This window comes from Convolutriloba macropyga, chromosome 4, assembly GCF_964194025.1.
Source record: "Convolutriloba macropyga chromosome 4, txConMacr16.3, whole genome shotgun sequence".
NCBI classification, from domain to species: Eukaryota; Metazoa; Xenacoelomorpha; order Acoela; family Convolutidae; genus Convolutriloba; species Convolutriloba macropyga.
The window spans coordinates 10,271,792-10,297,028 of NC_134471.1; positions in this window are offsets into that span (position 1 = coordinate 10,271,792).

Here is a 25,237-nt window from a genome sequence, read left to right on the forward strand (position 1 = left end):
TGGCGCAAGTATGACAATTTTAATATCATAAATGGCGCAAGTGTGACAATTGTAAAATAAAAGTTGGCACAAGTCTGACAATTGTAAAATCATAAATGACGCAAGTGTGACTATTGTACAATCATAACTGGCGCAAGTTTGACAATTGTTAAAATATAAATGGCACAGGTGTAACATTGTAAAAATATGATTGGCGCAAGTATGACAATTGTAAAATCGTAATTGGCGCAAGTATGACAATTGTAAAATCATAACTGGCGCAAGTGTGACAATTGTAAAATAAAAGTTGGCACCAGTCTGACAATTGTAAAATCATAAATGGCGCAAGCATGACTATTGTAAAATCATAACTGGCGCAAGCTTGACAATTGTAAAATTATATTTGGCGCAAATATAACAATTGTAAAATCATAATTGGCACAAGTATGACAATTGTATAATTATAATTGTCGCAAATGTGACAATCGTAAAAAAATAGTTGGTACAAGTCTGACAATTTTACAATCATAACTGGCGCAAGTATGAAAATTGTAAAAACATAACTGGCGCAAATTTGACAATTGTAAAAATATAAATGGCGCATGTGTAACATTGTAAAATTATAATTGGCGCAAGTATGACAATTGTAAAATCGTAATTGGCGCAAGTATGACAATTGTAAAGTCATAATTGGCGCAAGTGTGACAATTGTAAAAGCATAATTGACGCAAATTTGACAATTGTAAAAATATAAATGGCGCATGTGTAACATTGTAAAATTATAATTGGCGCAAGTATGACAATTGTAAAATCGTAATTGGCGCAAGTATGACAATTGTAAAATCATAAATGGCACAAGTATGACTATTGTAAAATCATAATTGGCAAAAGTATGACAATTTTATAATTATAATTGTCGCAAATGTGACAATCGTAAAATAATAGTTGGTACAAGTCTGACAATTTTACAATCATAACTGGTGCAAGTATGAAAATTGTAAAAACATAACTGGCGAAAGTTTGACAATTGTAAAAATATAAATGGCGCAGGTGTAACATTGTAAAAATATAATTGGCGTAAGTATGACAATTGTAAAATTGTAATTGGCGCAAGTATGACAATTTTAATATCATAAACTGCGCAAGTGTGACATTTGTAAAATAAAAGTTGGCACAAGTCTGACAATTGTAAAATCATAAATGACGCAAGTGTGACCATTGTACAATCATAACTGGCGCATGTTTGACAATTGTTAAAATATAAATGGCACAGGTGTAACATTGTAAAAATATGATTGGCGCAAGTATGACAATTGTAAAATTGTAATTGGCGCAAGTATGACAATTGTAAAATCATAACTGGCGCAAGTGTGACAATTGTAAAATAAAAGTTGGCACCAGTCTGACAATTGTAAAATCATAAATGGCGCAAGTATGACTATTGTAAAATCATAACTGGCGCAAGCTTGACAATTGTAAAATTATTATTGGCGCAAATATAACAATTGTAAAATCATCATTGGCACAAGTATGACAATTGTATAATTATAATTGTCGCAAATGTGACAATCGTAAAATAATAGTTGGTACAAGTCTGACAATTTTACAATCATAACTGGCGCAAGTATGAAAATTGTAAAAACATAACTGGCGCAAATTTGACAATTGTAAAAATATAAATTGCGCATGTGTAACATTGTAAAATTATAATTGGCGCAAGTATGACAATTGTAAAATCGTAATTGGCGCAAGTATGACAATTGTAAAGTCATAATTGGCGCAAGTGTGACAATTGTAAAAGCATAATTGACGCAAGTGTGACAATTGTAAAACAAAAGTTGGCACAAGTATGACAATTGTAAAATCTTAAATGACGCAAATATGACCATTGTAAATTCATAACTGGCGCAAGTTTGACAATTGTAAAAATTTAAATGGCACAGGTGTAACATTGTAAAATTATGATTGGCGCAAGTATGACAATTGTAAAATCGTAATTGGCGCAAGTATGACAATTGTAAAATCATAATTGGCGCAAGTGTGACAATTGTAAAATAAAAGTTGGCACAAGTCTGACAATTGTAAAATCTTAAATGGCACAAGTATGACTATTGTAAAATCATAAATGGCGCAAATATGACCATTGTAAACTCATAACTGGCGCAAGTTTGACAATTGTAAAAATATAAATGGCACAGGTGTAACATTGTAAAATTATGATTGGCGCAAGTATGACAATTGTAAAATCGTAATTGGCGCAAGTATGACAATTGTAAAATCATAATTGGCGCAAGTGTGACAATTGTAAAATAAAAGTTGGCACAAGTCTGACAATTGTAAAATCATAAATGGCACAAGTATGACTATTGTAAAATCATAAATGGCGCAAATATGACCATTGTAAACTCATAACTGGCGCAAGTTTGACAATTGTAAAAATATAAATGGCACAGGTGTAACATTGTAAAATTATGATTGGCGCAAGTATGACAATTGTAAAATCGTAATTGGTGCAAGTATGACAATTGTAAAGTCATAATTGGCGCAAGTGTGACAATTGTAAAAGCATAATTGACGCAAGTGTGACAATTGTAAAACAAAAGTTGGCACAAGTATGACAATTGTAAAATCATAAATGGCGCAAATATGACCATTGTAAATTCATAACTGGCGCAAGTTTGACAATTGTAAAAATTTAAATGGCACAGGTGTAACATTGTAAAATTATGATTTGCGCAAGTATGACAATTGTAAAATCGTAATTGGCGCAAGTATGACAATTGTAAAATAATAGTTGGTACAAGTCTCACAATTTTACAATCATAACTGGCGCAAGTATGAAAATTGTAAAAACATAACTGGCGCAAATTTGACAATTGTAAAAATATAAATTGCGCATGTGTAACATTGTAAAATTATAATTGGCGCAAGTATGACAATTGTAAAATCGTAATTGGCGCAAGTATGACAACTGTAAAGTCATAATTGGCGCAAGTGTGACAATTGTAAAAGCATAATTGGCGCAAGTGTGACAATTGTAAAACAAAAGTTGGCACAAGTATGACAATTGTAAAATCATAAATGGCGCAAATATGACCATTGTAAATTCATAACTGGCGCAAGTTTGACAATTGTAAAAATTTAAATGGCACAGGTGTAACATTGTAAAATTATGATTGGCGCAAGTCTGACAATTGTAAAATCGTAATTGGCGCAAGTATGACAATTGTAAAATCATAATTGGCGCAAGTGTGACATTTGTAAAATAAAAGTTGGCACAAGTCTGACTATTGTAAAATCATAAATGGCACAAGTATGACTATTGTAAAATCATAAATGGCGCAAATATGACCATTGTAAACTCATAACTGGCGCAAGTTTGACAATTGTAAAAATATAAATGGCACAGGTGTAACATTGTAAAATTATGATTGGCGCAAGTATGACAATTGTAAAATCGTAATTGGCGCAAGTATGACAATTGTAAAATCATAATGGGCGCAAGTGTGACAATTGTAAAATAAAAGTTGGCACAATTCTGACAATTGTAAAATCATAAATGGCACAAGTATGACTATTGTAAAATCACAACTGGCTCAAGTTTGAAAATTGTAAAATTATAATTCGCGCAAATATAACAATTGTAAAATCATAATTGGCACAAGTATGACAATTGTAAAAACATAACTGGCCCAAGTTTGACAATTGTACAAATATAAATGGCGCAGGTGTAACACTGTAAAATTATAATTGGCGCAAGTATGACAATTGTAAAATCGTAATTGGCGCAAGTATGACAATTGTAAAATCATAATTAGCGCAAGTGTGACAATTGTAAAATCATAATTGGCGCAAGTGTGACAATTGTAAAATAAAAGTTAGCACAAGTCTGACAATTGTAAAATCATAAATGGCGCAAGTATGACTATTGTAAAATCATAACTGGCGCAAGTTTGACAATTGTAAAATTATAATTGGCGCAAATATAACAATTGTAAAATCGTAATTGGCGCAAGTGTGACAATTGTAAAATCATAATTAGCGCAAGTGTGACAATTGTAAAATCATAATTGGCGCAAGTGTGACAATTGTAAAATAAAGTTAGCACAAGTCTGACAATTGTAAAATCATAATTAGCGCAAGTGTGACAATTGTAAAATCATAATTAGCGCAAGTGTGACAATTGTAAAATCATAATTGGCGCAAGTGTGACAATTGTAAAATAAAAGTTAGCACAAGTCTGACAATTGTAAAATCATAATTGGGACAAGTATGACAATTGTAAAAACATAACTGGCCCAAGTTTGACAATTGTACAAATATAAATGGCGCAGGTGTAACACTGTAAAATTATAATTGGCGCATGTATGACAATTGTAAAATCGTAATTGGCGCAAGTATGACAATTGTAAAATCATAATTAGCGCAAGTGTGACAATTGTAAAATCATAATGGGCGCAAGTGTGACAATTGTAAAATAAAAGTTAGCACAAGTCTGACAATTGTAAAATCATAATTGGCACAAGTATGACAATTGTAAAAACATAACTGGCCCAAGTTTGACAATTGTACAAATATAAATGGCGCAGGTGTAACACTGTAAAATTATAATTGGCGCAAGTATGACAATTGTAAAATCGTAATTGGCGCAAGTATGACAATTGTAAAATCATAATTAGCGCAAGTGTGACAATTGTAAAATCATAATTGGCGCAAGTGTGACAATTGTAAAATAAAAGTTAGCACAAGTCTGACAATTGTAAAATCATAAATGGCGCAAGTATGACTATTGTAAAATCATAATTGGCACAAGGATGACAATTGTATAATTATAATTGTCGCAAATGTGACAATCGTAAAATAATAGTTGGTACAAGTCTGCAATTTTACAATCATAACTGGCGCAAGTATGAAAATTGTAAAAACATAACTGGCGCAAGTTTGACAATTGTAAAAATATAAATGGCGCAGGTGTAACAATGTAAAATTTTAATTGGCGCAAGTATGACAGTTGTAAAATTGTAACTGGCGCAAGTATGACAATTGTAAAGTTTTAATTGGCGCAAGTGTGACAATTGTAAAATAAAAGTTGGCACAAGTCTGACAATTGTAAAATCATAAATGGCGCAAGTATAACTATTGTAAAATCATAACTGGCGCAAGTTTGACAATTGTAAAATTATAAATGGCGCAAATATAACAATATTAAAATCATAATTGGCGCAAGTACGACAATTGGAAATTTACAATTGGCGCAAATGTGACAATCGTGAAGTAATAGTTGGTACAAGTCTGACAATTTTACAATCATAAATGTTGCAAGTATGAAAATTGTAAAATTGTAACTGGCGCAAGTATGACAATTGTAAAGTTTTAATTGGCGCAAGTGTGACAATTGTAAAATAAAAGTTGGCACAAGTCTGACAATTGTAAAATCATAAATGGCGCAAGTATGACTATTGTAAAATCATAACTGGCGCAAGTTTGACAATTGTAAAAATATAAATGGCGCAGGTGTAACATTGTAAAATTATAATTGGCGCAAGTATCACAGTTGTAAAATCGTAATTGGCGAAAGTATAACAATTGTAAAATCTTAATTCGAGCTAAAATGAAAATTGTAAAATCATGATTGGCGCAAGTGTGACAACTGTGAAATCATAATTGGCGCAAGTATGACAATTGTAAAGTTATAATTGGCGCAAATGTGACAATTGTGAAATAATAGTTGGTACAAGTCTGACAATTTTACAAACATAACTGGCGCAAGTATGAAAATTAAAAAAAATAACTGCCGCAAGTTTGACAATTTTAAAAATGTAAATGGCGCAAGTGTAACATTGTAAAATCATAATTGGCGCAAGTATGACAATTGTAAAATCGTAATTGGCGCAAGTATGACAATTGTAAAATTATAATTGGCGCAAGTGTGACAATTGTAAAATAAAAGTTGGCACAAGTCTGACAAATGTAAAATCATAACTGACTCAGATTTAACAATTGTAAAATTTTATTTCGCCCAAATATGACAATTATAAAATCATAATTTGTGCAAGTATAACAATTGTAAAATCTTAATTCGCGCTAAAATGAAAATTGTAAAATCATAGTTGGCGCAAGTGTGACAACTGTGAAATCATAATTGGCGCCAGTATGACAATTGTAAAATCATAATTGACGCAAGTATGACAATTGTAAAATCATAACTGGTGCAAGTTTGACAATGGTAAAATTATAATTGGCGCAATTATGACAATTGTTAAATCATCACTGGCGCAAGTATGACAACTGTGAAATCATATTTGGCGCAAGTATGAAAAATGTAAAATCATAAATGGCGCAAATATGACTATTGTAAGATCATAACTGGCGCAAGTTTGACAATTGTAAAATTATAATTGGAGCAAATACAACAATTGTAAAATCATAATTGGCACAAGTATGACAATTGTAAAATCATAACTGGTGCAAGTTTGACAATGGTAAAATTATAATTGGCGCAATTATAACAATTGTAAAATCATCACTGGCGCAAGTCTGACAACTGTGAAATCATATATGGCGCAAGTATGAAAAATGTAAAATCATAAATAGCGCAAATATGACTATTGTAAAATCATAACTGGCGCAAATTTGACAATTGTAAAATTATAATTGGAGCAAATACAACAATTATAAAATCATAATTGGCACAAGTATGAAAATTGTATAATTATAATTGTCGCAAATGTGACAATCGTAAAATACTAGTTGGTACAAGTCTGACAATTTTACAATCATAACTGGCGCGAGTATGAAAATTGTAAAAATATAACTGGCGCAAGTTTGACAATTGTAAAAATATAAATGGCGCAGGTGTAACATTGTAAAATCATAATTGGCGCAAGAGTGACAATTGTAAAATTATAATTGGCGCCAGTGTGACAATTGTAAAATAAAATTTGGCACAAATCTGACAATTGTAAAATCATAACTGGCTCCGTTTTTACAATTGTAAAATTTAAACTGGCCCAAATATGATAATTATAAAATCATAATTGTCACAAGTATGACAATTGTATAATTACAATTGTCGCAAATGTGACAATCGTAAAATACTAGTTGGTACAAGTCTGACAATTTTACAATCATAACTGGCGCGAGTATGAAAATTGTAAAAATATAACTGGAGCAAGTTTGACAATTGTAAAAATATAAATGGCGCAGGTGTAACATTGTAAAATCATAATTGGCGCAAGTGTGACAATTGTAAAATTATAATTGGCGCCAGTGTGACAATTGTAAAATAAAATTTGGCACAAATCTGACAATTGTAAAATCATAACCGGCTCCGTTTTAACAATTGTAAAATTTAAACTGGCCCAAATATGATAATTATAAAATCATAATTGGTGCAAGTATAACAATTGTAAAATCTTCTGTAAAATCGAGCCAAAATGAAAAATGTAGAATCATATTTGGCGCAAGTAGGACAATTGTAAAATCATAACTGGTGCAACTTTGACAATTGTAATATTATAATTGGCGCAAGTATAACAATTGTAAAATCATCATTGGCGCTAGTATGACAATTGTAAAATCAAAATTGGCACAAGTATGACAATTGTAAAATTATAACTGGCGCAAGTTTGACAATTGTAAAATCATAACTGGCGCAAGTTTGACAATTTTGAAAATATAAATGGCGCAAGTGTCACAACTGTAAAATCATAATTGTAAAATCTTAATTCGCGCTAAAATGAAAATTGTAAAATCATAGTTGGCGCAAGTGTGACAACTGTGAAATCATAATTGGCGCCAGTATGACAATTGTAGAATCATAATTGACGCAAGTATGACAATTGTAAAATCATAACTGGTGCAAGTTTGACAATGGTAAAATCATAATTGGCGCAATCATAACAATTGTAAAATAATCACTGGCGCAAGTATGACAACTGTGAAATCATATTTGGCGCAAGTATGAAAAATGTAAAATCATAAATGGCGCAAATATGACTATTGTAAAATCATAACTGGCGCAAGTTTGACAATTGTAAAATTAAAATTGGAGCAAATACAACAATTGTAAAATCATAATTGGCACAAGTATGACAATTGTAATATCATAACTGGTGCAAGTTTGACAATGGTAAAATTATAATTGGCGCAATTATAACAATTGTAAAATCATAACTGGTGCAAGTTTGACAATGGTAAAATTATAATTGGCGCAATCATAACAATTGTAAAATAATCACTGGCGCAAGTATGACAACTGTGAAATCATATTTGGCGCAAGTATGAAAAATGTAAAATCATAAATGGCGCAAATATGACTATTGTAAAACCATAACTGGCGCAAGTTTGACAATTGTAAAATTATAATTGGAGCAAATACAACAATTGTAAAATCATAATTGGCACAAGTATGGCAATTGTATAATTATAATTGTCGCAAATGTGACAATCGTAAAATTATAATTGGCTCCATTGTGACAATTGTAAAATAAAATTTGGCACAAATCTGACAATTGTAAAATCATAACTGCCTCCGTTTTAACAATTGTAAAATTTAAACTGGCCCAAATATGATAATTATAAAATCATAATTGGTGCAAGTAGAACAATTGTAAAATCTTCTGTAAAATCGCGCCAAAATGAAAAATGTAGAATCATATTTGGCGCAAGTAGGACAAATGTAAAATCATAACTGGTGCAACTTTGACAATTGTAATATTATAATTGGCGCAAGTATAACAATTGTAAAATCATCATTGGCGCAAGTATGACAATTGTAAAATCATAATTGGCGCAGGTATGACAATTGTAAAATCATAACTGGCGCAAGTTTGACCATTGTAAAATTATAAATGGCGCAAGTATAACAATTGTGAAATCAAAAATGACGCGAGTATGACAATTGTAAAACAATAGTTGGCACAAGTCTGACAATTGTACAATCATAAGTTTGACCATTGTAAAATTAAAACTGGCGCAACAATAACAATTGTGAAATCAAAATTGACGCAAGTATGACAATTTAAAAATAATAGTTGGCAGAAGTTTGACAATTATAAAATCATAACTGGCGCTAGGTTGACAATTTTGAAAATATAAATGGCGCAAGTGTAACAACTGTAAAATCATAATTGGCACAGGTATGACAATTTTAAAATCATAATTGGCGCAAGTATGACAATTGTAAAATCATAACTGGCGCAAGTTTGACCATTGTAAAATTATAACTGGCGCAAGTATAACAATTGTCAAATCAAAAATGACGCAAGTATGACAATTGTAAAACAATAGTTGGCACAAGTCTGACAATTGTACAATCATAACTGGCGCAAGTATGAAATTTATAAAATCATAATTGGCGCAAATCTGACTATTGTAAAATCATAACTGGTGCAAATTTGACATGCAAGTTTGACAATTGTAAAATTATATTTGGCGCAAGTATAACAATTGTAAAATCATCATTGGCGCAAGTATGACAACTGTAAAATCATAATTGGCGCAAGTATGACAATTATAAAATCAAAACTGGTGCAAGTTTGACTATTGTAAAATTATAATTGGCGCAACTATAACAATTGTAAAATCATCATTGGTGCAAGTGTGACATTTGTAAAATCATAACTGGTGCAAGTTTGACAATGGTAAAATCATAATTGGCGCAATTATGCCAATTGTAAAATCATAACTGGTGCAAGTTTGACAATTGTAAAAATATCAATGGCGCAAGTGTAACAACTGTAAAATCATAATTGGCGCAGGTATGACAATTGTAAAATCATAATTGGCGCAAGAATGACAATTGTAAAATAATAGTTGGCACAAGTCTGACAATTGTAAAATCATAAATGGCGCAAGTATGATATTTGTAAAATCATAATTGGCGCCAGTCTGACTTTTGTAAAATCATAACTGCCGCAAGTTTGACCATTGTAAAATTATAACTGGCGCAACAATACCAATTCTGAAATCAAAATTGACGCAAGTATGACAATTGTAAAATAATAGTTGGCACAAGTCTGACAATTGTAAAATCATAACTGGCGCAAGTATGATATTTGTAAAATCATAATTGGCGCCAGTCTGAGTTTTGTAAAATCATAACTGGTGCAAGTTTGACAATTGTAAAGTTATAGTCGGCGCAAGTATAACAATTGTAAAATTATCATTGGTGGAAGTATGGCAACTGTAAAATCATAATTGGCGCAAGTATGACAATTTTAAAATCATAACTGGTGCAAGTTTGACTATTGTAAAATCGTAATTGGCGCAAGTATGACAATTGTAAAATCATAACTGGTGCAAGTTTGACAATCGTAAAATCGTAATTGGCGCAAGTATAACAATTGTAAAATCATCATTGGCGCAAGTATGACAATTGTAAAATCAAAATTGGCGGAAGTATAACGATTGTAAAATTATAACTGGCGCAAGTTTGACAATTGTAAAATCATAACTGGCGCAAGTTTGACAATTGTAAAAATATAAATGGCGCAAGTGTAACAACTGTAAAATCATAATTGGCGCAGGTATGACAATTGTAAAATCATATTTGGCGCAAGTATGACAATTGTAAAATCATAACTGGCGCAAGTTTGACCTTTCTAAAATTATAACTGGCGCAAGTATAACAATTGTGAAATCAAAATTGACGCAAGTTTGACAATTGTAAAATAATAGTTGGCACAAGTCTGACAATTGTACAATCACAACTGGAGCAAGTATGAAATTTGTAAAATCATAATTGGCGCAAGTCTGACTATTGTAAAATCATAACTGGTGCAAGTTTGACAATTGTAAAATTATAATTGGCGCAAGTATAACAATTATAAAATCATCCTTGTGACAATTGTAAAATCATAACTGGTTCAGGTTTGACAACTGTAAACCATAATTGGCGCAAGTATGACAATTGTAAAATCATAACTGGTGCAAGTTTGACAATTGTAAAATCATAACTGGTGCAAGTTTGACAATTGTAAATTTATAAATTGCGCAAGTGTAACAATTGTAAAAACATCAATGGCGGAAGTATGACAACTGTAAAATCATTATTGGCGCAAGTATGACAATTATAAAATCATAACTGGTGCAAATTTGACAATTGTAAATTTATAAATTGCGCAAGTATAACAATTGTAAAAACATCATTGGCGCAAGTGTGACAATTGTAAAATCATAACTGGTTCAGGTTTGACAATTGTAAACCATAATTGGCGCAAGTATGACAATTGTAAAATCATAACTGGTGCAAGTTTGACAATTGTAAAATCATAACTGGTGCAAGTGCGACAATTGTAAAAACATAACTGGTTCAAGTTTGACAATTGTAAAATCATCATTGGCGCAGGTATGACAATTGTGAAATCATAATTGGCGCAAGTATGACAATTGTAAAATTATAACTGGCGCAAATTTGACCAGTGTAAAATTATAACTGGCGCAAGTATAACAATTGTGAAATCAAAATTGACGCAAGTATGACAATTGTAAAATAATAGTTGGCACAAGTCTGACAATTGTACAATCATAACTGGCGCAAGTATGAAATTTGTAAAATCATAATTGGCGCAAGTCTGACTATTGTAGAATCATAACTGGTGCAAGTTTGACAATTGTAAAATTATAATTGGCGCAAGTATAACAATTATAAAATCATCCTTGGCGCAAGTGTGACAATTGTAAAATCATAACTGTTTCAGGTTTGACAATTGTAAACCATAATTGGCGCAAGTATGACAATTGTAAAATCATAACTGGTGCAAGTTTGACAATTTTAAATTCATATTTGGCGCAAGTATGACAATTGTAAAATCATAACTGGCGCAAGTTTGACAATTTTAAATTCATATTTGGCGCAAGTATGACAATTGTAAAATTATAACTGGCGCAAGTATAACAATTGTGAAATCAAAATTGACGCAAGTTTGACAATTGTAAAATAATAGTTGGCACAAGTCTGACAATTGTACAATCACAACTGGAGCAAGTATGAAATTTGTAAAATCATAATTGGCGCAAGTCTGACTATTGTAAAATCATAACTGGTGCAAGTTTGACAGTTGTAAAATTATAATTGGCGCAAGTATAACAATTATAAAATCATCCTTGGCGCAAGTGTGACAATTGTAAAATCACAACTGGTTCAGGTTTGACAATTGTAAACCATAATTGGCGCAAGTATGACAATTGTAAAATCATAACTGGTGCAAGTTTGACAATTGTAAAATCATAACTGGTGCAAGTTTGACAATTGTAAATTCATAAATTGCGCAAGTATAACAATTGTAAAAACATCAATGGCGGAAGTATGACAACTGTAAAATCATAATTGGCGCAAGTATGACAATTATAAAATCATAACTGGTGCAAATTTGACAATTGTAAATTTATAAATTGCGCAAGTATAACAATTGTAAAAACATCATTGGCGCAAGTGTGACAATTGTAAAATCATAACTGGTTCAGGTTTGACAATTGTAAACCATAATTGGCGCAAGTATGACAATTGTAAAATCATAACTGGTGCAAGTTTGACAATTGTAAAATCATAACTGGTGCAAGTGCGACAATTGTAAAAACATAACTGATTCAAGTTTGACAATTGTAAAATCATCATTGGCGCAGGTATGACAATTGTAAAATCATAATTGGCGCAAGTATGACAATTGTAAAATCATAACTGGCGCAAGTTTGACCAGTGTAAAATTATAACTGGCGCAAGTATAACAATTGTGAAATCAAAATTGACGCAAGTATGACAATTGTAAAATAATAGTTGGCACAAGTCTGACAATTGTACAATCATAACTGGCGCAAGTATGAAATTTGTAAAATCATAATTGGCGCAAGTCTGACTATTGTAGAATCATAACTTGTGCAAGTTTGACAATTGTAAAATTATAATTGGCGCAAGTATAACAATTGTAAAATCATCCTTGGCGGAAGTATGACAACTGTAAAATCATAATTGGCGCAAGTATGACAATTATAAAATCATAACTGGTGCAAGTTTGATAATTGTGAAATTATAATTGGCGCAAGCATAACAATTGTAAAATCATCATTGGCGGAAGTATGACAACTGTAAAATCATAATTGGCGCAAGTATGACAATTATAAAATCATAACTGGTGCAAGTTTGACAATTGTAAAAATATAAATGGCGCAAGTGTAACAACTGTAAAATCATAATTGGCGCAGGTATGACAACTGTAAAATCATAATTGGCGCAAGTATGACAATTGTAAAATCATAACTGGCGCAAGTTTGACCATTGTAAAATTATAACTGGCGCAAGTATAACAATAGTGAAATCAAAATTGACGCAAGTATGACAATTGTAAAATAATAGTTGGCACAAGTCTGACAATTGTACAATCATAACTGGCGCAAGTATGAAATTTGTAAAATCATAACTGGTGCAAGTATGACAATTGTAAAATTATAATTGGCGCAAGTATAACAATTGTAAAATCATCATTGGCGGAAGTATGACAACTGTAAAATCATAATTGGCGCAAGTAAGACAATTATAAAATCATAACTGGTGCAAGTTTGATAATTGTGAAATTATAATTGGCGCAATCATAACAATTTTAAAATCATCATTGGCGGAAGTATGACAACTGTAAAATCATAATTGGCGCAAGTAAGACAATTATAAAATCATAACTGGTGCAAGTCTGACAATTGTACAATCATAACTGGCGCAAGTATGAAATTTGTAAAATCATAATTGGCGCAAGTCTGACTATTGTAAAATCATAACTGGTGCAAGTATGACAATTGTAAAATTATAATTGGCGCAAGTATAACAATTGTAAAATCATCATTGGCGGAAGTATGACAACTGTAAAATCATAATTGGCGCAAGTAAGACAATTATAAAATCATAACTGGTGCAAGTTTGATAATTGTGAAATTATAATTGGCGCAAGCATAACAATTGTAAAATCATCATTGGCGGAAGTATGACAACTGTAAAATCATAATTGGCGCAAGTAAGACAATTATAAAATCATAACTGGTGCAAGTTTGATAATTGTGAAATTATAATTGGCGCAAGCATAACAATTGTAAAATCATCATTGGCGCAAGTGTAACAACTGTAAAATCATAATCAGCGCAGGTATGACAATTGTAAAATCATAATTGGCGCAAGTATGACAATTGTAAAATCATAACTGGCGCAAGTTTGACCATTGTAAAATTATAACTGGCGCAAGTATAACAATTGTGAAATCAAAATTGACGCAAGTATGACAATTGTAAAATAATAGTTGGCACAAGTCTGACAATTGTACAATCATAACTGGCGCAAATATGAAATTTGTAAAATCATAATTGGCGCAAGTCTGACTATTGTGAAATCATAACTGGTGCAAGTATGACAATAGTAAAATTATAATTGGCGCAAGTATAACAATTGTAAAATCATCATTGGCGGAAGTATGACAACTGTAAAATCATAATTGGCGCAAGTATGACAATTATAAAATCATTACTGGTGCATGTTTGACAATTGTAAAATTATAATTTGCGCAAGTATAACAATTGTAAAATCATCATTGGCGCAAGTGTGACAATTGTAAAATCATAACTGGTTCAAGTTTGACAATTGTAAACCATAATTGGCGCAAGTATGACAATTGTAAAATCATAACTGGTGCAAGTTTGACAATTGTAAAATCATAGCTGGTGCAAGTGTGAAAATTGTAAAATCATAACTGGTTAAAGTTTGACAATTGTAAACCATAATTGGCGCAAGTTTGACAATTGTAAAATCATCATTGGCGCCAGTATGACAATTGTAAAATCAAAATTGGCGCAAGTATGACGATTGTAAAATTAAAACTGGCGCAAGTTTGACAATTGTAAAATCATAACTGGCGCAAGTTTGACAATTGTAAAAAGATGAATGGCGCAAGTGTAACAACTGTAAAATCATAATTGGCGCAGGTATGACAATTGTAAAATCATAGTTGGCGCAAGTATGGCAATTGTAAAATCATAACTGGCGCAAGTTTGACCATTGTAAAATTATAACTGGCGCAAGTATAACAATTGTGAAATCGAAATTGACGCAAGTATGACAATTGTAAAATAATAGTTGGCACAAGTCTGACAATTGTACAATCATAACTGGCGCAAGTATGAAATTTGTAAAATCATAATTGGCGCAAGTCTGACTATTGTAAAATCATAACTGGTGCAAGTTTGATAATTGTAAAATTATAATTGGCGCAAGTATAACAATTGTAAAATCATCATTGGCGGAAGTATGACAACTGTAAAATCATAACTGGTGCAAGTTTGACAATTGTAAAATTATAATTTGCGCAAGTATAACAATTGTAAAATCATCATTGGCGCAAGTGTGACAATTGTAAAATCATAACTGGTTCAAGTTTGACAATTGTAAAATTATAATCGGCGCAATTATAACAATTGTAAAAGCATCGTTGGCAGAAGTATGACAACTGTAAAATCATAATTGGCGCAAGTATGACAATTATAAAATCATAACTGGTGCAAGTTTGATAATTGTAAAATTATAATTGGCGCAAGTATAACAATTGTAAAATCATCATTGGCGGAAGTATGACAACTGTAAAATCATAACTGGTGCAAGTTTGACAATTGTAAAATTATAATTTGCGCAAGTATAACAATTGTAAAATCATCATTGGCGCAAGTGTGACAATTGTAAAATCATGACTGGCGCAAGTATGACAATTGTAAAATCAAAATTGGCGCAAGTATGACGATTGTAAAATTATAACTGGCGCAAGTTTGACAATTGTAAAATCATAACTGGCGCAAGTTTGACAATTGTAAAAATATAAATGGCGCAAGTGTAACAACTGTAAAATCATAATTGGCGCAGGTATGACAATTGTAAAATCATAATTGGCGCAAGTATGACAATTGTAAAATCAAAATTGGCGCAAGTATGACGATTGTAAAATTATAACTGGCGCAAGTTTGACAATTGTAAAATCATAATTGGCGCAAGTATGACAATTGTAAAATCATAACTGGCGCAAGTATGACAATTGTAAAATCAAAATTGGCGCAAGTATGACGATTGTAAAATCATAACTGGTTCAAGTTTGACAATTGTAAACCATAATTGGCGCAAGTATGACAATTGTAAAATCATAACTGGCGCAAGTATGACAATTGTAAAATCAAAATTGGCGCAAGTATGACGACTGTAAAATTATAACTGGCGCAAGTTTGACAATTGTAAAATCATAACTGGCGCAAGTTTGACAATTGTAAAAATATAAATGGCGCAAGTGTAACCACTGTAAAATCATAATTGGCGCAGGTATGACAATTGTAAAATCATAATTGGCGCAAGTATGACAATTGTAAAATCGTAACTGGCGCAAGTTTGACCATTGTAAAATTATAACTGAGGCAAGTATAACAATTGTTGAATCAAAATTGACGCAATATGACAATTTTAAAATATTAGTTCGCACAAGTCTGACAATTGTACAATCATAATTGGCGCAAGTATGACAATTATAAAATCATAACTGGTGCACGTTTGATAATTGTAAAATTATAATTGGCGCAAGTATAACAATTGTAAAATCATCATTGACGGAAGTATGACAACTGTAAAATCATAACTGGTGCAAGTTTGACAATTGTAAAATTATAATTTGCGCAAGTATAACAATTGTTAAATCATCATTGGCGCAAGTGTGACAATTGTAAAATCATAACTGGTTCAAGTTTGACAATTGTAAACCATAATTGGCGCAAGTATGACAATTGTGAAATCATAACTGGCGCAAGTATGACAATTGTAAAATCAAAATTGGCGCAAGTATGACGATTGTAAAATTATAACTGGCGCAAGTTTGACAATTGTAAAATCATAACTGGCGCAAGTTTGACAATTGTAAAAATAAAAATGGCGCAAGTGTAACAACTGTAAAATCATAATTGGCGCAGGTATGACAATTGTAAAATCATAATTGGCGCAAGTATGACAATTGTAAAATCATAACTGGCGCAAGTTTGACCAGTGTAAAATTATAACTGACGCAAGTATAACAATTGTTAAATCAAAATTGACGCAATATGACAATTTTAAAATATTAGTTGGCACAAGTCTGACAATTGTACAATCATAACTGGCGCAAGCATGAAATTTGTAAAATCATAATTGGCGCAAGTCTGACTATAGTAAAATCATGACTGGTGCAAGTTTGACAATTGGAAAATTATAATTGGCGCAAGTATAACAATTGTAAAATCATCATTGGCAGAAGTATGACAACTGTAAAATCATAATTGGCGCAAGTATGACAATTATAAAATCAAAAATGGTGCAAGTTTGACCATTGTAAAATTATAATTGGTGCAAGTATAACAATTGTAAAATCATCATTGGCGCAAGTATGACATTTGTAAAATCATAACTGGTGCAAGTTTGACTATTGTAAAATTATGATTGGTGCAAGTATAACTATTGTAAAATCATAACTGGTGCAAGTTTGACCATTGTAAAATTATAATTGGCGCAAGTATAACAATTGTAAAATCATCATTGGCGCAAGTATGACAATTGTAAAATCAAAATTGGCGCAAGTATGACAATTGTAAAATTAAAACTGGCGCAAGTTTGACAATTGTAAAATCATAACTCGCACAAGTTTGACAATTGTAAAAAAATAAATGGCACAAGTGTAACAACTGTAAAATCATAATTGGCGCAGGTATGAAAATTGTAAAATCATAATTGGCGAAAGTATGACAATTGTAAAATCATAACTGGCGCAAGTTCGACCATTGTAAAATTATAACTGGCGCAAGTATAACAATTGTGAAATCAAAATTGACGCAAGTATGACAATTGTAAAATAATAGCTGGTGCAAGTTTGACAATTGTAAAATCATAATTGGCGCAAGTATGACAATTGTAAAATCATAACTGGTACAAGTTTGACAATTGTGAAATTATAATTGGTGCAAGTATAACTATTGTAAAATCATAACTGGTGCAAGTTTGACCATTGTAAAATTATAATTGGCGCAAGTATAACAATTGTAAAATCATCATTGGCGCAAGTATGACAATTTTAAAATCAAAATTGGCGCAAGTATGACCATTGTAAAATTATAATTGGCGCAAGTTTGACAACTGTGAAAATAAAAATGGCGCAAGTGTAACAACTGTAAAATCATAATTGGCGCAGGTATGACAATTGTCAAATCATAATTGGCGAAAGTATGACAATTGTGAAATCATAACTGGCGCAAGTTTGACCATTGTAAAATTATAACTGGTGCAAGTATAACAATAGTGAAATCAAAATTGACGCAAGTATGACAATTGTAAAATAATAGTTGGCACAAGTCTGACAATTGTACAATCATAACTGGCGCAAGTATGAAAGTTGTAAAATCATAATTGGCGCAAATCTGACAACTGTAAAACCATAATTGGCGAAAGTATGAAAAATGTAAAATCATAACTGGTGCAAGTTTGACAATTGTAAAATTATAATTGGCGCAAGTATAACAATTGTAAAATCATCATTGGCGGAAGTATGACAACTGTAAAATCATAATTGGCGCAAGTATGACAATTATAAAATCATAACTGGTGCAAGTTTGACAATTGTAAAATTATAATTGGCGCAAGTATAACAATTGTAAAATCATCATTGGCAGAAGTATGACAACTGTAAAATCATAATTGGCGCAAGTATGACAATTATAAAATCATAAATGGTGCAAGTTTGACCATTGTAAAATTATAATTGGCGCAAGTATAACAATTGTAAAATCATCATTGGCGCAAGTATGACATTTGTAAAATCATAACTGGTGCAAGTTTGACTATTGTAAAATTATGATTGGTGCAAGTATAACTATTGTAAAATCATAACTGGTGCAAGTTTGACCATTGTAAAATTATAATTGGCGCAAGTATAACAATTGTAAAATCATCATTGGCGCAAGTATGACAATTGTAAGATCAAAATTGGCGCAAGTATGACAATTGTAAAATTAAAACTGGCGCAAGTTTGACAATTGTAAAATCATAACTCGCACAAGTTTGACAATTGTAAAAAAATAAATGGCACAAGTGTAACAACTGTAAAATCATAATTGGCGCAGGTATGACAATTGTAAAATCATAATTGGCGAAAGTATGACAATTGTAAAATCATAACTGGCGCAAGTTCGACCATTGTAAAATTATAACTGGCGCAAGTATAACAATTGTGAAATCAAAATTGACGCAAGTATGACAATTGTAAAATAATAGCTGGTGCAAGTTTGACAATTGTAAAATCATAATTGGCGCAAGTATGACAATTGTAAAATCATAACTGGTACAAGTTTGACAATTGTGAAATTATAATTGGTGCAAGTATAACTATTGTAAAATCATAACTGGTGCAAGTTTGACCATTGTAAAATTATAATTGGCGCAAGTATAACAATTGTAAAATCATCATTGGCGCAAGTATGACAATTTTAAAATCAAAATTGGCGCAAGTATGACCATTGTAAAATTATAATTGGCGCAAGTTTGACAATTGTAAAATCATAACTCGCACAAGTTTGACAATTGTGAAAATAAAAATGGCGCAAGTGTAACAACTGTAAAATCATAATTGGCGCAGGTATGACAATTGTCAAATCATAATTGGCGAAAGTATGACAATTGTGAAATCATAACTGGCGCAAGTTTGACCATTGTAAAATTAGAACTGGTGCAAGTATAACAATATTGAAATCAAAATTGACGCAAGTATGACAATTGTAAAATAATAGTTGGCACAAGTCTGACAATTGTACAATCATAACTGGCGCAAGTATGAAATTTGTAAAATCATAATTGGCGCAAATCTGACAACTGTAAAACCATAATTGGCGAAAGTATGAAAAATGTAAAATCATAACTGGTGCAAGTTTGACAATTGTAAAATTATAATTGGCGCAAGTATAACAATTGTAAAATCATCATTGGCGGAAGTATGACAACTGTAAAATCATAATTGGCGCAAGTATGACAATTATAAAATGATAACTGGTGCAAGTTTGACAATTGTAAAATTATAATTGGCGCAAGTATAACAATTGTAAAATCATCATTGGCGGAAGTATGACAACTGTAAAATCATAATTGGCGCAGGTATGACAATTGTAAAATCATAATTGGCGAAAGTATGACAATTGTAAGATAATAGTTGGCACAAGTCTCACAATTGTACAATCAAAACTGGCGCAAGTATGAAAATTGTAAAATCATAATTGGCGCAAGTATAACAATTGTAAAATCATCATTGGCGGAAATATGACAACTGTAAAATCATAATTGGCGCAAGTATGACAATTATAAAATGATAACTGGTGCAAGTTTGACAGTTGTAAAATTATAATTAGCGCAAGTATAACAATTGTAAAATCATCATTGGCGGAAGTATGACAACTGTAAAATCATAATTGGCGCAAGTATGACAATTATAAAATCATAACTGGTGCAAGTTTGACAATTGTAAAATTTTAATTGGCGCAAGTATAACAATTGTAAAATCATCATTGGCGCAAATGTGACAATTGTAAAATCATAACTGGTGCAAGTTTGTCAATTGTAAGATCATAATTGGCGCAAGTATGACAATTGTAAAATCATAACTGGTGCAAGTTTGACAATTGTAAAATTATAATTGGTGCATGTATAACTATTGTAAAATCATAACTGGTGCAAAATTGACAATTGTAAAATTATAATTGGCGCAAGTATAACAATTGTACAATCATAACTTGCCCAAGTATGACAACTGTAAAATCATAATTGGCGCAAGTATGAAAATTATAAAATCATAACTGGTGCAAGTTTGACAATTGTAAAATTATAATTGGCGCAAGTATAACAATTGTAAAATCATCATTGGCGCAAGTGTGACAATTGTAAAATCATAACTGGCGCAAGTATGACTATTGAAAAATCATAACTGGTGCAAGTTTGACAATTGTAAAATTATAATTGGTGCAAGTATACTTATTGAAAATCATAACTGGAGCAAGTTTGACAATTGTAAAATTATAATTGGCGCAAGTATAACAATTGCAAAATCATCATTGGCGCAAGTATGACAATTGTAAAATCAAAATTGGCGCAAGTATGACAATTGTAAAATTATAACTGGCGCAAGTTTGACAATTGTAAAATCATAACTCGCACAAGTTTGACAATTTTAAAAATAGAAGTGGCGCAAGTGTAACAACTGTAAAATCATAGTTGGCGCAGGTATGACAAATGTAAAATCATAATTGGCCAAGTATGACAATTGTAGAATCATAACTGGCGCAAGTTTGACCATTGTAAAATTATAACTGGCGCAAGTTTGACAATTGTAAGATCATAATTGGCGCAAGTATGACAATTGTAAAATCATAACTGGTGCAAGTTTGACAATTGTAAAATTATAATTGGTGCAAGTACAACTATTGTAAAATCATAACTGGTGCAAGTTTGACAATTGTAAAATTATAATTGGCGCAAGTATAACAATTGTACAATCATAACTTGCCCAAGTATGACAACTGTAAAATCATAATTGGCGCAAGTATGAAAATTATAAAATCATAACTGGTGCAAGTTTGACAATTGTAAAATTATAATTGGCGCAAGTATAACAGTTGTAAAATCATCATTGGCGCAAGTGTGAAAATTGTAAAATCATGACTGGCGCAAGTATGACTATTGAAAAACCATAACTGGTGCAAGTTTGACAATTGTAAAATTATAATTGGTGCAAGTATAACTATTGCAAAATCATAACTGGTGCAAGTTTGACAATTGTAAAATTGTAATTGGCGCAAGTATAACAATTGCAAAATCATCATTGGCGCAAGTATGACAATTGTAAAATCAAAATTGGCGCAAGTATGACAATTGTAAAATTATAACTGGCGCAAGTTTGACAATTGTAAAATCATAACTCGCACAAGTTTGACAATTTTAAAATTATAAGTGGCGCAAGTTTAACAACTGGAAAATCATAATTGGCGCATGTATGACAAATGTAAAATCATAATTGGCGCAAGTATGACAATTGTAAAATCATAACTGGCGCAAGTTTGACCATTGTAAAATTATAACTGGCGCAAGTTTGACAATTGTAAGATCATAATTGGCGCAAGTATGACAATTGTAAAATCATAACTGGTGCAAGTTTGACAATTGTAAAATTGTAATTGGCGCAAGTATAACAATTGCAAAATCATCATTGGCGCAAGTATGACAATTGTAAAATCAAAATTGGCGCAAGTATGACAATTGTAAAATTATAACTGGCGCAAGTTTGACAATTGTAAAATCATAACTCGCACAAGTTTGACAATTTTAAAAATATAAGTGGCGCAAGTTTAACAACTGGAAAATCATAATTGGCGCACGTATGACAAATGTAAAATCATAATTGGCGCAAGTATGACAATTGTAAAATCATAACTGGCGCAAGTTTGACCATTGTAAAATTATAACTGGCGCAAGTTTGACAATTGTAAGATCATAATTGGCGCAAGTATGACAATTGTAAAATCATAACTGGTGCAAGTTTGACAATTGTAAAATTGTAATTGTTGCAAGTATAACTATTGTAAAATCATAACTGGTGCAAGTTTGACAATTGTAAAATTATAATTGACGCAAGTATAACAATTGTAAAATCATCATTGGCGCAAGTATGACAATTGTAAAATCAAAATTGGCGCAAGTATGACAATTGTAAAATTATAACTGGCGCAAGTTTGACAATTGTAAAATCATAACTCGCACAAGTTTGACAATTTTAAAAATATAAATGGCGCAAGTGTAACAAATGTAAAATCATAATTGGCGCAAGTATGAAAATTATAAAATCATAACTGGTGCAAGTTTGACAATTGTAAAATTATAATTGGCGCAAGTATAACAGTTGTAAAATCATCATTGGCGCAAGTGTGAAAATTGTAAAATCATGACTGGCGCAAGTATGACTATTGAAAAATAACTGGTGCAAGTTTGACAATTGTAAAATTGTAATTGGCGCAAGTATAACAGTTGCAAAATCATCATTGGCGCAAGTATGACAATTGTAAAATCAAAATTGGCGCAAGTATGACAATTGTAAAATTATAACTGGCGCAAGTTTGACAATTGTAAAATCATAACTCGCACAAGTTTGACAATTTTAAAAATATAAGTGGCGTAAGTTTAACAACTGTAAAATCATAATTGGCGCATGTATGACAAATGTAAAATCATAATTGGCGCAAGTATGACAAATGTAAAATCATAATTGGCGCAAGTATGCCAATTGTAAAATCATAACTGGCGCAAGTTTGACCATTGTAAAATTATAACTGGCGCAAGTTTGACAATTGTAAGATCATAATTGGCGCAAGTATGACAATTGTAAAATCATAACTGGTGCAAGTTTGACAATTGTAAAATTATAATTGGCGCAAGTATAACAGTTGTAAAATCATCATTGGCGCAAGTGTGAAAATTGTAAAATCATGACTGGCGCAAGTATGACTATTGAAAAATCATAACTGGTGCAAGTTTGACAATTGTAAAATTGTAATTGGCGCAAGTATAACTGTTGCAAAATCATAACTGGTGCAAGTTTGACAATTGTAAAATTGTAATTGGCGCAAGTATAACAGTTGCAAAATCATCATTGGCGCAAGTATGACAATTGTAAAATCAAAATTGGCGCAAGTATGACAATTGTAAAATTATAACTGGCGCAAGTTTGACAATTGTAAAATCATAAGTCGCACAAGTTTGACAATTTTAAAAATATAAGTGGCGCAAGTTTAACAACTGTAAAATCATAATTGGCGCATGTATGACAAATGTAAAATCATAATTGGCGCAAGTATGACAATTGTAAAATCATAACTGGCGCAAGTTTGACCATTGTAAAATTATAACTGGCGCAAGTTTGACAATTGTAAGATCATAATTGGCGCAAGTATGACAATTGTAAAATCATAACTGGTGCAAGTTTGACAATTGTAAAATTATAATTGGTGCAAGTATAACTATTGTAAAATCATAACTGGTGCAAGTTTGACAATTGTAAAATTATAATTGACGCAAGTATAACAATTGTAAAATCATCATTGGCGCAAGTATGACAATTGTAAAATCAAAATTGGCGCAAGTATGACAATTGTAAAATTATAACTGGCGCAAGTTTGACAATTGTAAAATCATAACTCGCACAAGCTTGACAATTTTAAAAATATAAATGGCGCAAGTGTAACAAATGTAAAATGATAATTGGCGCAGGTATGACAATTGTAAAATCATAATTGGCGCAAGTATGACAATTGTAAAATCATAACTGGCGCAAGTTTGACCATTGTAAAATTATAACTGGCGCAAGAATAACAATTTTGAAATCAAAATTGACGCAATTATGACAATTGTAAAATAATAGTTGGCAGAAGTCTGACAATTGCACAATCATAATTGGCGCAAATTTGACAATTATAAAATCATAACTGGTGCAAGTTTGACAATTGTAAGATGATAATCGGCGCAAGTATGACAATTATAAAATCATAACTGGTGCAAGTTTGACAATTGTAAAATTATAATTGGCGCAAGTATAACAATAGTAAAATCATCATTGGCGCAAGTGTGACATTTGTAAAATCATAACTGGTGCAAGTTTGACAATTGTAAAACCATAATTGGCGCAAGTATGACAATTGTAAAATCATAACTGCTGCAAGTTTGACAATTGTAAAATTATAATTGGCTCAAGTATAACAATTGTAAAATCATCGTTGGCGCAAGTATGACAATTGTAAAATCAAAATTGGCGCAAGTATGACAATTGTAAAATTATAACTGGCGCAAGTTTGACAATTGTAAAATCATAACTGACAATTGAAAAAATATAAATGGCGCAAGTGTAACAACTGTAAAATCATAATTGGTGCAGGTATGACAATTGTAAAATCATAATTGGCGCAAGTATGACAATTGTAAAATCATAACTGGCGCAAGTTTGACCATTGTAAAAATATAACTGGCGCAAGTATAACAATTGTGAAATCAAAATTGACGCAATTATGACAATTGTAACATAATAGTTGGCACAATTCGGACAATTGTACAATCATAACTGGCGCAAGTATGAAATTTGTAATATCATAATTGGCGCAAGTCTGACTATTGTAAAATCATAACTGGTGCAAGTTTGACAATTGT